This window comes from Chamaea fasciata, unplaced genomic scaffold (assembly GCF_029207755.1).
Source record: "Chamaea fasciata isolate MVZ Bird 193981 ecotype frontalis unplaced genomic scaffold, bChaFas1.0.hap1 SCAF_3, whole genome shotgun sequence".
Lineage (NCBI taxonomy): Eukaryota > Metazoa > Chordata > Aves > Passeriformes > Sylviidae > Chamaea > Chamaea fasciata.
This window is the reverse complement of record NW_027094088.1, coordinates 81,112,373-81,123,432: the sequence shown is the minus strand read 5'-3', so window position 1 is coordinate 81,123,432 and position 11,060 is coordinate 81,112,373. Positions and strand designations below refer to the sequence as shown.

The 11,060-nt window shown below is 37.3% G+C and overlaps 1 long non-coding RNA gene across 1 annotated transcript; it reads left to right on the top strand.

The window, feature by feature from the left end:
- The first annotated feature begins 2,042 nt into the window (after nt 1-2,042).
- LOC136287807 (uncharacterized) lies at nt 2,043-7,301 on the top strand. Its single transcript, XR_010720349.1, has 3 exons — nt 2,043-2,135; nt 5,033-5,132; nt 5,303-7,301. It is a non-coding gene; the product is annotated as an uncharacterized lncRNA (long non-coding RNA).
- Nucleotides 7,302-11,060: the final 3,759 nt, after the last annotated feature.

Here is an 11,060-nt window from a genome sequence, read left to right as displayed (position 1 = left end):
TTAAGGAATTCCCTACTCCAATTTTCTGGCAAAAATAGAAAATCACATCCAACCCCCAAATTTGATATGCATAGTTTTTCCTCAAAATAATAACCAAATTACATATTTGTTGGTAGTGGAAATAAAATGAAAATAACAGAACTGCTATATTCCTCTGGTAAGGGATAAATTTGCAATTAAAATTCTAATTATTTCTTTCAGCTTACTTTCCTCTCTTTTAATTTGACCACTCTGCGATGAAGAACTACAGCCAAACGGAGTGTAGGCTTGTGTAATGAGGAAATAAGATCTGATCACATTACTCAGGAAATTCTTGAGTACTGTAGGACTCCAGTATAAACTGAGTAGGGTTTAGTAAATGGAAAGATGATTTAGTAGTAGTAATTAAAAAGTCACACAGGTAAGCAGAGTTCATGGAGTCCTGCCAGAAGTTGCTTTGGGAACACACACTTTTAAATCATTAATATAACTAGCCCATTCCACTGTTTTCCCAAGTTCTCCTGTTCTCTAAAAAGTTGTATGTTTTTGTCTACTCAAATTTTATAGCTTTGTATTATACTTGTCATTTTACCTTCTTCCCCTTACACTTTTCCTTTCATTTCCTTTCCTTCTCTTTTAATCTACTGCAGGTGACAAATGCAAATGACAAGAAGCATAAACTGTTAGCAGAGTCCTGGTATAAATGGCAGACATCCTACCGACTCCAGTGGGTGTTATCTTTGCTCATGCCAGGATTAAATTTAGTTTACAAGTTAAGAAACTGGGGCAGCAGGGGAAGAATTCTGGCATTACTATGAACCTCCTTGTCATGCTTTTATTTTGCTCACTTCTGACATTACATTTCATTTTTTTTCCCTGTGTGTTGTAAATCAAGAGAGCTATCCCAGACCCCCTGCATTTGGAGAGTGGAACTTCTTCAGATATGAAACAATTTGTCTTTTTCCAAAGCTCAGTCAACAACACTCATCTAAATTGATACAAAGCAAATAAAACCCTTCTTCCAGGGTATCAGGTTTTCTCTTTGTAAATCCCAGCTGGTTTGAAGAGAGCTCTATCAGAATAGGAACAAATAGGGTAACATGTTTTAGGAAGCTGAGATGGACTAAAATACCTCTTTCCTCCATATTTCTTAGTTTCCAGTGTCATAATGTGCAAATGAAACCAACTATGCCCACAACCCTTTCCTTTATGTCCTCAAACTCTCCTTTATTCTTGTTTTGTGAAGGTTAGGGGACAGAGGAAGATGTGGTATGCTGGCTGTTGAGGAGGCTGCTTCAAAACCCCAAAGTAGTCTTGCAGGGAAAATTCTTTGAAGAATGCTCCTCCCCGCAGTGGAAATGGCTGTTTTTAAAATTTTAAGAATCACAGAACTGCCTAAACCGGAAAGTTGTAGTGCTACTGGGATTTGCAAATGAGGAAGCTCACTGGCATGAGCGAGATAAGGAAGAATAACCTCTAGCAAACCAGCTGGGTGGGTGTTTTGTTTTTTTTTTTTTTTTTTTGGTCAGATGATGCTGCCTTTCCAGATAAGCTTTGTTTCTTGTTGAAAACTGAAAATAAATGGACAAACTGATACTCTACTGTACACTTCTGGGTGGTAAAACTACTAGTGATGCAGTGATGGGGCCAGAATATTTCCCTAATTAAAAAACAACACTGCCTTTCTCAATGATGGAATTAATTCAGACTTTGCTCTTTACTCTAGTGAGAAATGGTAACATTTGGGTTTTAGAAAGTGGCTTAAGAAAAGGTAGACATTTAGAAATGGAAATGAGATGAGCAGCTCAAGCCCAAATCTATTATCCAGCCCAGTCTTCGGCTAGAGGGGTGAGGGCAGAAGCCAGGAGCACACATTAGGTCCCCCAAAGTCCTCTTTTTCCAGCTGCTCCAATCCTCTGCGTGAGTTGGTCACTGGCAGTTAGGAAGGGGGAATACAGGAATACCTGTTCCCACCTGGGGTTATCAGAGCAGCTGTAGCTCCTTAGCAAGGCAGGGGTAAAGCTGGGCCCTTGCCTGTCTACCCACCAGCAAACGATGGCAAACGGCAGCTGCAGTTTTCTGCGTGGGCTTTCACTTCTCCTGGGCCTGCAAACCTCCCTGGGGCAGTGAATACACCAAAGGAAAATAGCATAAAGGTTGGTTTTGTTTTTCAATAAACTAGGCCTTCAGTGGACCCTAAAACTGGGACTTTTCTGTTCAGAAATTGCCAGAAAAAGAAAATCTTAGTTTTTGCCTATATTTTTGTGTGGCCTGTCATAATCTATCTTTCAACACATTTTTAACTTCTCTTACTGAATTATGATCTGCACAACATCTGATTTACTTTATTTTTGCTACTTGAGATCACTTTTAATTTAGTATGAACTTGGTTGATAGTGAAATATGCATTTCAAATTTCTGCAGATATTTCCTACTTTATCAGGAAGGGAGAGTTTTGCAGGAAATCACTGTTAAGTTAGAGTAGAGACACCATCCCAGATACACCCACCTTTCATGAGATACTCCTCTACTGTGATTTTTAAAATGGAATTATCTTGCTCCTCCCATTTCTCTTTTCTCTGCCTATAATCCTGGTTAGCTTAGCTTTCTCTTTATTTTAAATAGAGACATAATTACAGACTCAGATTTATCCTGTTGCTGTTTGTATTACTGAAAAGCATGCTGTAAGCAAAAGTGGTGCTCTTTCCATACCATATAGTGGTCTAACTGCCTGGGACAAGTTCCAGAGCTATACTTTCCTGTTTTGTGGGGAGAAATCTAAATGAGGCATAAGGAAACTTGGCAGCAGAATGTATCAGTTTGTAACAGGAATCAAGTTTGCCCAATGTGCTTAGTTTCCTGACAGCTGACTGAAAGCAAACCTAACTCCCCCTCCTTCCAAACTTTGGAGAACAGTGCCTCAGGATACAGCTGGTGTGCTTGTGTGATGTCTTGTTCACATGAGCTGCTCTTCCCTTTGTGAAATGCTCTAGCAGGTGTTTTGTTGTGGATAGATATTGCTGTTGCAATGGCATGCTAATACCTGCAGCTGTTGTGCTTCTCTGCCCTACACTGACATGGTGCATTTCCCTAAACAAACATGTTAACTGCAGATTCACTCGAGGAAGGAAAAAAAAATTGATTAAGAGACATCTTAAGCAAAATTGCTTCAGTTGGTGGTGTTGGGGGTGTGATATAAAGGCCAGAATGTGTACTTTTAAAATGTATGTGACTACCTGAATTTTATGGGTGCTTTGCTTGTGGCAATACGAGCAAAAAAGTCCCTTCAATAGGAGCAGAATGTACTGGTGTCAGTCAGTGGAACTTCTTGCTTGGTCTTTGAGACAGTGGTGCTGAAATTGAAGGCTGACTGAGAAATAGAACTGGTCACAATTTCCCGAAAAATGACTGATGCTTCAGATTTTTAGGTGGAAAAATATTAATTACTTTATTTGTTGTGTTTTCTTCCAAGCAAGTTTGTTCTATAGATTTTAATTCTTGAATCTCCACAGCAGCTGGGGAACTATTTACACTGGACACTACAATGCTGTTGAGTTTGCTCAGCCAGCTCTATTAAATAAATGAAGGCATGGAGGACTGTCAGTTTTTGTGGTTTACTTCAAGTCCCACTGGACTTGAAGAAAATATATTCCAGCTATTTCAGTTATAATATAGTTGCAATATTATTGCAAATAACAGCTTTGTAGAGGACTGCTGATTGTTAGTGAGGTAACATGGGAGACTGTAGCCACAGATGCCAAGGTATCACGGATAAGGATGTGCTGTTCTCACAGGCTTTTCAGGAAGGACAATAAGACAGGGTATTTCATAAAATATTTAATCATCCCTCAGCCATACTGGTAGCCTGTTTGGCTTTTCTTTCAAAGCTCTCGTTTAGCTTTTTCCATCTGAGAATGATCCTAAATGCTTATCCTAGCAGCAAATGAGTAAAGGAAAAATATTTGCTACACAGTACTTCAGAATGTGACCAGGTAAAACAAAGTCTCCAATATTTCTGAAAGTTTTTATAAAACAGAAAAGAACCCAGCACTCTTAGTCTTCAGGACATGTAGACAGGATTCCATTTGACTGCACGTCTACTCTCCTCACTGTTTATGTCTTGTTTTATTTCTGGTAGGAACCAGAATGCATTGAAGAAAGAGGGTCCACTCAGCTCTTGCACTGACGTCAGTATCTAGTATGGGATGTAGATTTGTGGGTGTTTTACAACTAGATGATTTAGATGTACCTCGTGAGCCACCCTGAATTGTGTGACTAAGAAGACATTTAGAGACTGGGCTTCTATAGAGCTATGAACCTAAGAAGCACCACTTCCAGGTTTTCTACTTCTGCTTTGATGTTAGCTTAGAAAGAACACAATTTATGAGTGTTAATAGACTTGCAAGTTCATTTCACTGAGTGTTTTAAGGGCAAGGATTATGGAAGAGACAACCTTTTTAAACCTGCCATGTGAACTAAAACGTTTTTGTTCAAAGACTAATAAAAATTTGAGTTTAGGCCATTGTCTGACAATATCTTAGAACTAATATAAGAATAACAGATTAAGGGAAGCAGAGAAATATTGCGCTGGCAGAATATTTAATAAATAAGAAGATTAGATGGAATTCATTTGGAGTAATTTCCATAAAAGAAAGAAAACCCCACGAGATAAGAAGCTTCTTGGAACACCCCAGGCTCTCACATAACATACTCTCATAAGGCTAAAGAATATTTTTTTTTTTGCCTTGTGAGAAATTGATTAAGTTGCAGATTTAGGATTGCCTTGTTTTACTAACAGGTCAGGAGCCACTGGAGGGCAGAAGGTATTGAAAATCAGGAGTGAAGTTGAATCTGTCAGGAAGGAAGGAGCAGGGGGAAGGTGTTTCAAGATTTAATTTTAATTTTTCTCATTAGCAATCAACTCAAAGAAAAAAATTAAACTAATTGCCCAAGATGAGTCTGTTTCTGATGTGGCTGTAACCACTGGGTGATCACTCCCTGTCCTTATCTTGACCCACAAGCTGCTCATCGTATTTCTCTGTTCCTTGCGCAGGTGAGGAGGGTGTGATAGAGCAGCTTTGATGGGCATCTCGAGACCAGTGATGTTCAATCCACCTGTTTCTGATGTTTTGCAGGAGCTCTCAATAAAAAGTGTATGTATTTATTAAATTTTTCTCATTTAAATATTTTCTTTATGCACCTCTTTTATCACCATACCTGAAAATCACTGTTCTTTGCCAGCAGACAGAGTGACAACCACTATTTCTTTTAATACTAACAAACATCTGAATTTACCAAATGTGTTTTTCTCTTCTTTCATCAGGTTGTCTTGTCAAAGCCTGCATGTGGTCTGTGGCCTATGGCTATGACTGTTTCTGAGCTATTTGCAAAGTAGTAAAGGACTAATATTTATGTGGGAACTGTGTGATTCTCTTAAAAAAAATCATATAAATAACTTACCTATGAAGATCAGTTGATAGATCTGTCTATTCTATGTCTCATTTTGTCCCAGTTCTCACCATGGTGTTTGAACTTCCCAGTACTAAGATAAAACTGGTCTATTTAAAGAAGCTAGTAGCACAGACTCTTTGGGAAAAAAATCTGGACTTTTTCTATATATTATTTCTACCTATCCACCCTAGATTAAATTAAATAATCTCTTCAATGAAAACATTACCGCTGTGTTTTACAAGTTATCGACCTATAAATTTCATGTTATGTTGCAATAGAGAAATTGTTTTCATAATATCAGTAAGAATAATTATTTTTCATATTAGAAACTAATACAACCTTACGCTTTTTTGCATGTTAAATGATGTATACTCCTTGTTCAAATGTGATGTATTTTATTCCCAGCAATGCACTTTTGACAAATTTGTACCAAATCTTTTCTGGTGGAGGGAAAAGACGGTGTTTCTTGACTACTCAGGCCATTTTTAATGAAATGAAAACATCTTATGTTAAGCTAAAAGCATTTGTTTTACTAATTAATATGAATACTCTTTCCTGAAACTATTGGCTGCTCTTTTTGAGAAAGTAGTCTACTAAGTCATATTGGATTACACACTTATATCCATTTTTAATTACATTTGGAGGAAACATGATAACAGCAAGAGGAAAAATCACATTTCTTGATTATGTGAGTTAGTCAGTCCTTGGCCACCTCCTCTAGAATAGCTAACTTTTATTTGGTTTTGTTTGGAAAGAGTCAGGGCCACGTGATATAATAAAGAAAGAACATAATTATTCTATTTAATCCTGCCTAAATTTGTCATGTTTGGTATTAAGAAATACACAAATTAATGTTCAAAAAGAAAGCAGTAAGTAAGTGAATAGAAGAAATTTGTGAATAACATGTGAGGACAAAAAAAGGGACAGAGACATGAATGATGGTTGGTTATATAAAATTTTTCATTCACCTTTTTAGTGACTCCAATTATTTTCCTGGTGAATTAAAAGATTTTTTTTTTCCACTTCAACACTCTTCTCCCAGTATGCTGAAGCCTCTATATCCTTTCCAAATAAGTGAATTAAATAAGTAATTGGGGCTGGTACAGGTAATCCCAAAGAAGAGGCAGAATCAGCTCTAAAGGAAGCCTTGGGCTTCACGTCTAAATTGGTAGATTAAGTGTCTCATACCTTATTTTGGGAGTTGTTCCTATAATCTAAGTGTCGATCCCAATTTCTCAGAACAACTATCACAATCATGGACCAAAATGTAAACCAGAGAGAGTTTGCATGGCTGCGCAAATTTTATCTATTTTTACAAAGAGATTGGGAAATGGAAAAAATGCATTTTTTGCTTTTGACTACTGTAATTTCTAATCTATATCTTAATCCATTTTTTCCATGCTGGAAGTAATTAGTCAGCAACTGTTCTATGACCACATCAGGTCCAGATGCAGACAGTTTCAGATAGATCTATTTTATTTCATAGACCTTTCATTGAGTGTTCCTGTGAAGAAATGTTATTTTGACTGCACCATAATTTTTATAGGTTCTGTTCTAAATCTTTAGATAAGGATGAATTTTTAGATGCTCTTGGAATACCCAGTTCAGCTGGATATGCAGAGGAACGATCCCACTGCTTTGTTCTTTTCTCTCCTGCTGGAGATTTCCCATTAAAGGAATGGCAGATTTCTTTCCTTTCAAAACTACAAACCCAGGAATTACACCAAAGAACTTTTTGGAGTAGCTGTAATAGAAGATCTGTCATACTCAGCAAACTAAAAATAGAAGAGTCTCTCAGACACACAGTGACAAGGACCAACCAAGATTTAATACTGGCATCTCTAGGTGGTGGTGTGGTCTGACTGCCTACAACAGTGTTTTATTTATTGATATATATATATATATATATATATGTGTGTGTGTGTGTGTATATATATATGTATGTATGTATGCATATACAATAAAATGATTTATAGTGTTGTTTGTGTTGGGTTTTTGTTGTTGTTATGCTTGTTTGAATTTTTATTTTGTTCATTGTTTGTCACAGGTCACACTTAGTTAGAAGCAGGCTTCAGCCTACTTAGGCAATGAAAGCAGTGAACCTTTTTATTACCACATCACTGCATATCTGAAATTTGATGGTGATGATGATGATGTCCCTAATGAAAACCAGTAGTTTGATCTACCTTGTCAAAGTGCGCAGAGGAGGTATGGAATGACTATCCTAACAAAGACAGGTACATTTCCATTTCATCACCCATTCAGCCTCCTGTGTACTACCAGGAACTATGCAAAATGGCCTCAGATAATTTTTGCTGTGGTTATGTTTCTCTGTTAGGGACAATCGTCCATGAGAAGCCTGCTTGAGACCACCTTTTCTTTCATTAGGGACTGCCAAAGGGATGCTGGGCAGTAGTGTGTTCCAGCCACTGGTGGCCTAGGCCGGGTTTGAATGTAGAAATTAAGAAGAAAAGACCTATATCCAGAATGTTTATTGCCCTCCCAAATTATGATTTCTCTCATTTTCATCCTTGTTGCAAAACCCCCAATTTTTTTTTTTTTTAATTTCTAGACAAAGGGAAAGTAAGTGGTAGACCCTAATTTGTTAATGACAAATCAGCTATACTTTGACCTGGAAGCAGTGAAGGTGCAAAATCTGGGTAAGACCACACTGTATTTTTGGCTTTGACAACAAACTGTCTGACTTCACAACCAGTTTCTTTCATTGACTTGGAAAGGCAGCAGGTTTTTGGATGCTCTGGGTAGAAGTTTGCTTTATTGCACATTTCACTCTTGAATGGAGATGCTGCATTAGAAAGAGAGTTTGTTGAAGTGCCAGACTAAGTTGTTTGAATATTGCTTGCGGTGGTTTGGCCTAGAAACCTACTGGCTGTCACAATAACTGGACCTCTGTCAGGATGAACATTTGTTTTCTGTCTCATATCTGGAAAGATAATATTTCCCAGTATGTCACAATTTTCAAAGAGCTCATTAGACTATTCTGTACTAGCACTGAAGTTTTCTGTGCAGGTAATTGGATGATTACTTACATCCATGGGACTGTCTAGCAGTGAGACCTTGCATAATTTCTTTAAGATTGTTAAGGGACTTTGAACAAAGCAATTCCTGTTTTGCTCATGCTCTCTCTCATAATTGTAGCCACCAATGTATATTGCTGTTTTATGACCTGTGTTTCTCTTTCATGTAAGTCCTGTGTGCCCTTTAGTGCTGTGCTGCAACAGTGGATGTAATTTCCCAGTTTCTGTCATCCCTATCCCATCCCCTTTCATATTCTGTACCTGATGTTCAAGTTCTTCTGTTTCATTGTCTGGGGTCATTACCTTGTTATATAAATGTACTGTCTGTTCCTGAGAGCAGGGTTACATTTATGTAACTTCTGCCATTTAAAAGTTAGATCTCTGAGTGGAGAGGCGTCTTCTGTGTTTCTTCTGCTCACAATTGAGAGAAATAGGCAAATCCAGAGGTGGATTTGTCCCATCTGCTTCAGGCACTTAATTTGAGATGAATTATCTGCTGAATGCATTTTATCTTTCTGCTGTGACTATAAATGGAGGTAGATGATTATAGTAGAACAGATGCATAAATGTAACACTGTTGATATTAGGTGAGATGAACCTGGGTCCTAGACAAACAGAATGGTCCAAGTTCCCTCAATAGTAGAGAAAAAATTGGCACAGCCAATTGATACTTGTTTCCCAGTATATTTGGATGTCATGAATTGCTGTTTGGAGTGCCTCTAGAAATTAGGGTGGAACCCTAGCCTTACTTAAATTTATTTCTGATAGCTGAAGTAGGAGACATGCTTGTCACTCAAACTGGGACACCGTAGATATACTATTTTCATCAGTAGTAATGTTCTCTTTCTCCTTAAAAAACACACAGAAACACACTGCTACTCTTTCATCAACTGTGACAACTTTGTGAATCTAATTTCCCACAGCCTACGGGCTAAATCTAGCCACAGAAATTATACAAACTTATCCCAGAATCTTTCCCATGTCACTGCAAATAAATACAGTTTTGCTTTACCTCACCCATCTCAATTCTATAGAAATTGTGCATATCCAGGAAATCACATACAAAATCACATTTCTCTTTTCACCATCCACAAAGATGTTAATTTTGTCTTAATTCTCTTGTTTTAATAGCTTATATTATTATAATATTATATTATTTAGTAAGTTGCAAGATTAAAAAAAAAAAAGAAAAAAATGGAGAGAGAGAATGAATTAAGAATAAAAAATGAATGCACAATTATCTGGGATAAAAATGAGCAACCCAAATACAATGAATGAGTTTTAAAGTGGAGTCTGGAACCTGAAAAGATCTGCTCTCTGTTAACCATGATAAATTGGGCACAGTGGGCCACTGGGAAGAGATAAGTGTGATGATTTCCTGAATGGAGCACTGCGATTCTCATCGAGACTTCAGTTTTGTGAGATAACTGTCACAACCAGTTTAGCATGAAAGTTTGACCTACTCAATAATTTAAAAAAAATTGCAAGTTGGTCACTGAGAAATTGAACAGACACCTGCTATTCTCACAATGTGCCTTATTTAAACATTTATTGTCAACAAGAGAAGAAACTATATGTCACTGGGTGTTAATTTAATCTGAGAACTGTTCTGCCCTGAAAATACTGCTAATGTCAATTGACACCGTAGAGGGACAATGTTTTTGAAAACAGGACACATATCATCACTTACGTTATTCAATTTGAAAAATTCATGTTCAAGTTTATTGAATTACAGGACCCCAGTTGCAGGATGTAAATTCACTACTGGTCTTATGCTCTACGTAACAGTTTTATCACATAAAATATTATGGATACACCATGTGCTTTGTTGTTTAATGATCAAAATATGTACACTTCCAGTTTGCAGTTGCAATCCATTATTTACTGAAATCTGCTGGAAGACACCTAGGGAACTGAATGAGAATAGTATCACAGAAACAGGTAGACTTTGTTAATGGATTATTCATGTTTCAATTACCCAATTCAGACTTTGTCAGCTGTCAAATGAATTAATGGCAACCATTTTCCTTGAATCAAAGGGAAGACAAATGAAAATGGTATTGCAGAAGGATAGGTGGCATCTCCTGGCATCCTAGTGCAGTATCCAAACGGTTTTATGAGTCTAGAGAGGTTTTCAAACCTGTATGGAATATTCACACACCTTAGAAGTGTACTTGCTCAATGAGCAGCTGCAAATTTTATATTTTTAAAAGAATATAATAATCTCTCTAGGCCATTCGTCCTATTTGCTGGGTTATTCAAACATAAAAGAGTTCTAGTGATAAGTTCTGACCTCAAATGACTTTATCATAAGTAAAAATAGAGTAGTTTCTCATATTCTTTATGGTGGAACCAGGAGATAAATGAAGACAGAGCCAGGACTTGGCAAACCATCTAAGCCAGGGCATGCTGTAGATGGAGTTAATGGGTATTAATGGAGAACAACACTGCTGCAGAAAGTCTGGCATCAAGCCTAACATTGGTTTAGTAGAAACATCACCATCATGGCAGGCAGAAAACCTGGGTGAACAGAGAGGGAAGGACTTCTGTGGGACCTGAAACAAGAAGAGGAGATACTCAAATTAAATGCAG